The sequence below is a fragment of the Schistocerca gregaria genome, unplaced genomic scaffold (genome assembly GCF_023897955.1).
Source record: "Schistocerca gregaria isolate iqSchGreg1 unplaced genomic scaffold, iqSchGreg1.2 ptg001188l, whole genome shotgun sequence".
Taxonomy (NCBI): domain Eukaryota; kingdom Metazoa; phylum Arthropoda; class Insecta; order Orthoptera; family Acrididae; genus Schistocerca; species Schistocerca gregaria.
In genome coordinates this window covers 92,501-97,500 of record NW_026062515.1, presented here as the reverse complement: position 1 = coordinate 97,500, position 5,000 = coordinate 92,501, and the positions used below count along the sequence as shown (strand labels likewise).

At 52.0% G+C, this 5,000-nt stretch overlaps 1 non-coding gene across 1 annotated transcript in view; it reads left to right on the top strand.

Annotated features, from left to right (window-relative positions):
- Positions 1 to 4,463: 4,463 nt before the first annotated feature.
- The window catches only part of LOC126329516 (small subunit ribosomal RNA), a 1,893-nt gene continuing 1,356 nt past the window's right edge, over positions 4,464 to 5,000 (top strand). The window contains exon 1 of the ribosomal RNA XR_007562302.1: positions 4,464 to 5,000. This exon is cut by the window's right edge and continues 1,356 nt beyond it. This is a non-coding gene — a ribosomal RNA (small subunit ribosomal RNA).

The window sequence follows — 5,000 nt, the reverse complement described above, 5'->3', positions numbered from 1 at the left end:
CTAATAGTTCGGTCGTCTCACGGCACTGCTTAGTAAATGATGCAAGGCCACATATAGATGATTTATGCGAATGTCCCTATACGTGCTGTAAGACTGGGCACACAACGTGAATCGCACGTCAGCCACACACTCGAACATGCACCACTCTCGGCCTGCAACGGAGACACACAATACGTAAACATCTGGAATGCGACAATGTCGAGTGCATCCTCTCTGCCACATTGCACCGTCGACACTATGATAACCAGAGCAGTAGGTCCACCTATAAAAGCACAATACCCCACTCCTCCGACAACTACCATTGCTCAGATAAACCAACACCACCAACACACATCCTACACAGAGGGGCACCAAATATCACCCCCCCGCCCTCGTGTTATACCACATGAAAAATTGCAGAAGTGAGAGACACAGACCCGCCAGCCTCTTGCTACAAGCATCGAACCGACGTGACATATCTGACGGTGACTCAGGCATCCGCGTACTGCCACAACTATCCACCCCCCCCCCCCACTCTCTCTCTGCCCCCTTCCCACACAATACCGAATTTAACCAACTTTATCGCTTAACCTAACTGTGGCTGTACCAGATTATCGCTTAACCTAACTGTGGCTGTACCAGATTATCGCTTAACCTAACTGTGGCTGTACCAGATTATCGCTTAACCTAACTGTGGCTGTACCAGATTATCGCTTAACCTAACTGTGGCTGTACCAGATTATCGCTTAACCTAACTGTGGCTGTACCAGATTATCGCTTAACCTAACTGTGGCTGTACCAGATTATCGCTTAACCTAACTGTGGCTGTACCAGATTATCGCTTAACCTAACTGTGGCTGTACCAGATTATCGCTTAACCTAACTGTGGCTGTACCAGATTATCGCTTAACCTAACTGTGGCTGTACCAGATTATCGCTTAACCTAACTGTGGCTGTACCAGATTATCGCTTAACCTAACTGTGGCTGTACCAGATTATCGCTTAACCTAACTGTGGCTGTACCAGATTATCGCTTAACCTAACTGTGGCTGTACCAGATTATCGCTTAACCTAACTGTGGCTGTACCAGATTATCGCTTAACCTAACTGTGGCTGTACCAGATTATCGCTTAACCTAACTGTGGTTGTACCAGATTATCCCTTAACCTAACTCAATTTGTCCCTTAACCTAACTCAATTTGTCCCTTAACCTAACTCAATTTGTCCCTTAACCTAACTCAATTTGTCCCTTAACCTAACTCAATTTGTCCCTTAACCTAACTCAATTTGTCCCTTAACCTAACTCAATTTGTCCCTTAACCTAACTCAATTTGTCCCTTAACCTAACTCAATTTGTCCCTTAACCTAACTCAATTTGTCCCTTAACCTAACTCAATTTGTCCCTTAACCTAACTCAATTTGTCCCTTAACCTAACTCAATTTGTCCCTTAACCTAACTCAATTTGTCCCTTAACCTAACTCAATTTGTCCCTTAACCTAACCCACGTTGTCCCTTAACCTAACCCACGTTGTCCCTTAACCTAACCCACGTTGTCCCTTAACCTAACCCACGTTGTCCCTTAACCTAACCCACGTTGTCCCTTAACCTAACCCACGTTGTCCCTTAACGTAACCCACGTTGTCCCTTAACGTAACCCACGTTGTCCCTTAACGTAACCCACGTTGTCCCTTAACGTAACCCACGTTGTCCCTTAACGTAACCCACGTTGTCCCTTAACGTAACCCACGTTGTCCCTTAACCTAACCCACGTTGTCCCTTAACCTAACCCACGTTGTCCCTTAACCTAACCCACGTTGTCCCTTAACCTAACCCACGTTGTCCCTTAACCTAACCCACGTTGTCCCTTAACCTAACCCACGTTGTCCCTTAACCTAACCCACGTTGTCCCTTAACCTAACCCACGTTGTCCCTTAACCTAACCCACGTTGTCCCTTAACCTAACCCACGTTGTCCCTTAACCTAACCCACGTTGTCCCTTAACCTAACCCACGTTGTCCCTTAACCTAACCCACGTTGTCCCTTAACCTAACCCACGTTGTCCCTTAACCTAACCCACGTTGTCCCTTAACCTAACCCACGTTGTCCCTTAACGTAACCCACGTTGTCCCTTAACGTAACCCACGTTGTCCCTTAACGTAACCCACGTTGTCCCTTAACGTAACCCACGTTGTCCCTTAACGTAACCCACGTTGTCCCTTAACCTAACCCACGTTGTCCCTTAACCTAACCCACGTTGTCCCTTAACCTAACCCACGTTGTCCCTTAACCTAACCCACGTTGTCCCTTAACCTAACCCACGTTGTCCCTTAACCTAACCCACGTTGTCCCTTAACCTAACCCACGTTGTCCCTTAACCTAACCCACGTTGTCCCTTAACCTAACCCACGTTGTCCCTTAACCTAACCCACGTTGTCCCTTAACCTAACCCACGTTGTCCCTTAACCTAACCCACGTTGTCCCTTAACCTAACCCACGTTGTCCCTTAACCTAACCCACGTTGTCCCTTAACCTAACCCACGTTGTCCCTTAACCTAACCCACGTTGTCCCTTAACCTAACCCACGTTGTCCCTTAACCTAACCCACGTTGTCCCTTAACCTAACCCACGTTGTCCCTTAACCTAACCCACGTTGTCCCTTAACCTAACCCACGTTGTCCCTTTGCCTAACATAGCTCACTGCTCGGAATCTCTGGTGTCGTTGTTATCCTCATGTAGATGTCTTGCGAGTGTTGCTTACTTTCCACATATTCCCGCTATCCACTGTCAATTGTACTGCAATAGGACTATATCGCCCCCCCCCCCCCTCTGCCCCTCTCTTTGTGTCTCCGTCCTCTCAAGCTGGTCGGTCTGGCGTTTGAGTGTTAAATGAGCCTCGCAGCTGTTCAGTTGCGTTCAGATGTCGACGCCCTCAGTGTACGTCGTGGTATGGTCTGTGTCCATTGTCCGCTGATGTCGTACGCGTAACCCACACGCTGTACCGATCATCGGTAGTTACGTACAGAGTGAAGTAGTGTGATACGTGTGACCGTACGCTGGCTGTGCCCAACGGTGTCGAATCTCAATTTCCATATGTTGTGCTCGATGCTACTTGTCTCGTCTCCCAATAACAGCTAGGTTGCACTGTGGTACGCCGTAGAGGCGTGTGGGAGGAACGTACGAACGCATTGTATGTCACCCTGGGTCGCTGGGGGTGGTGGTGCGGTGAGTCAGGTCAGGTCAGCGTGAGCCGTGTGATGTAGTGACGCGTGTATTCCGACTTTGTCGTATTGCCTCACACAAAGTGCTACCCTGGTGGACCGCGTTCCATATCTGGGACATGCCGCAGATGCCGGTTGACAGTGGATCGCGGAAGGGACATCGCATACGTGCGCGGGCCACCTTCCACGTGTTCTCTTCTGCACATGTCGCAGTGTGTATGTGGTCTGATGTAGCGTGTCGTGACACATGACATCCTGGCATGCAAGAATTGTTGAATTCGCAAATGTAGGTGGACATCTACGTTTACTGCCCAAGATACGCAAATGAACTGGAAATCCGTTGTTGAGCGGTTGTTCACGCTGGAGGTGAATCTGTGATGGCGACGATCGGTACAGCTATTAACCGGTTGTTTCAGCGGTACCCGCCACATCCACACACGTGACTAGGCCCATGTGGGTATGAAGCGATACGCGGCGGTGGCTTGGTGGGACTGTTCCCGGCCGGTGAAGGGGGGCCGCCCGGCGTGTTGGCCGCGCGCTGCGTGGGCGCACGCGCAACAGGCGGCTGGTGGGGGGCGCCGAGTGGCAGGAGCGCCAGCCGACGGGCTCGGCAGGCGGCGCAGCTACGCTGCGGCGCACCCTGCACGCGGCGCCTGGCGGCCAAAGTTGGTTCAGCCGAGCCCGGTGCGAAGCGCGGTGGACATCTGCAGTGTGCTGGTCTGATTGAGGACTGTGTGCGTTGAGGATGCGCCGCCGCCTGGCACTCGGCGCCGCGACGCCGTCTGCTGCTCGGTCGCCCCAGCGGTTCTCGCAGGTGGTTTGTATCGCAGTTGTGCGGACGTGTTGGCGCGTGCGCTGTGCTGGGAGAGTTCGCTTCTGCACCCAAGTGGGGCTTTGCCCTTGTGTGGCGCTGGCGTTGGAGCTGCCGGTCACCATAGGTGGCGCGTGTTGTCTCCCGCCGGCAATGCCACGACAGCACGCTCCCGGGCCTCTGTCGGCAGCGGCAAGCTCAGTTGGGAGCAAGGGTGTTCGCACTAAAACCGTCTACTCGCCTAACTCCGGGCGATTGCGCCTCTCTCGAAACCGACCAAGTACCTAGGACGGCGCTGCGCGCCGCCGGGACCTGAGAGGGTTTCGAGGTGTATCGTGCAGGGGAGCTCGGCCTCCTCCTGTTTGCAGAATAATTGAGCGGACGCTTGCGTGTTCGCGCGGGCCCCCGGGACACACTCCCGGGCGGCCGGCTGCTCAGCTCTAGTTGACGCAGCTCCCTGGTTGATCCTGCCAGTAGTCATATGCTTGTCTCAAAGATTAAGCCATGCATGTCTCAGTACAAGCCGCATTAAGGTGAAACCGCGAATGGCTCATTAAATCAGTTATGGTTCCTTAGATCGTACCCACGTTACTTGGATAACTGTGGTAATTCTAGAGCTAATACATGCAAACAGAGTCCCGACCAGAGATGGAAGGGACGCTTTTATTAGATCAAAACCAATCGGATTGGCTTGTCTGGTCCGTTTGCCTTGGTGACTCTGAATAACTTTGGGCTGATCGCACGGTCCTCGTACCGGCGACGCATCTTTCAAATGTCTGCCTTATCAACTGTCGATGGTAGGTTCTGCGCCTACCATGGTTGTAACGGGTAACGGGGAATCAGGGTTCGATTCCGGAGAGGGAGCCTGAGAAACGGCTGCCACATCCAAGGAAGGCAGCAGGCGCGCAAATTACCCACTCCCGGCACGGGGAGGTAGTGACGAAAAATAACGATACGGGACTCATCCGAGGCCCCGTAATCGGAATGAGTA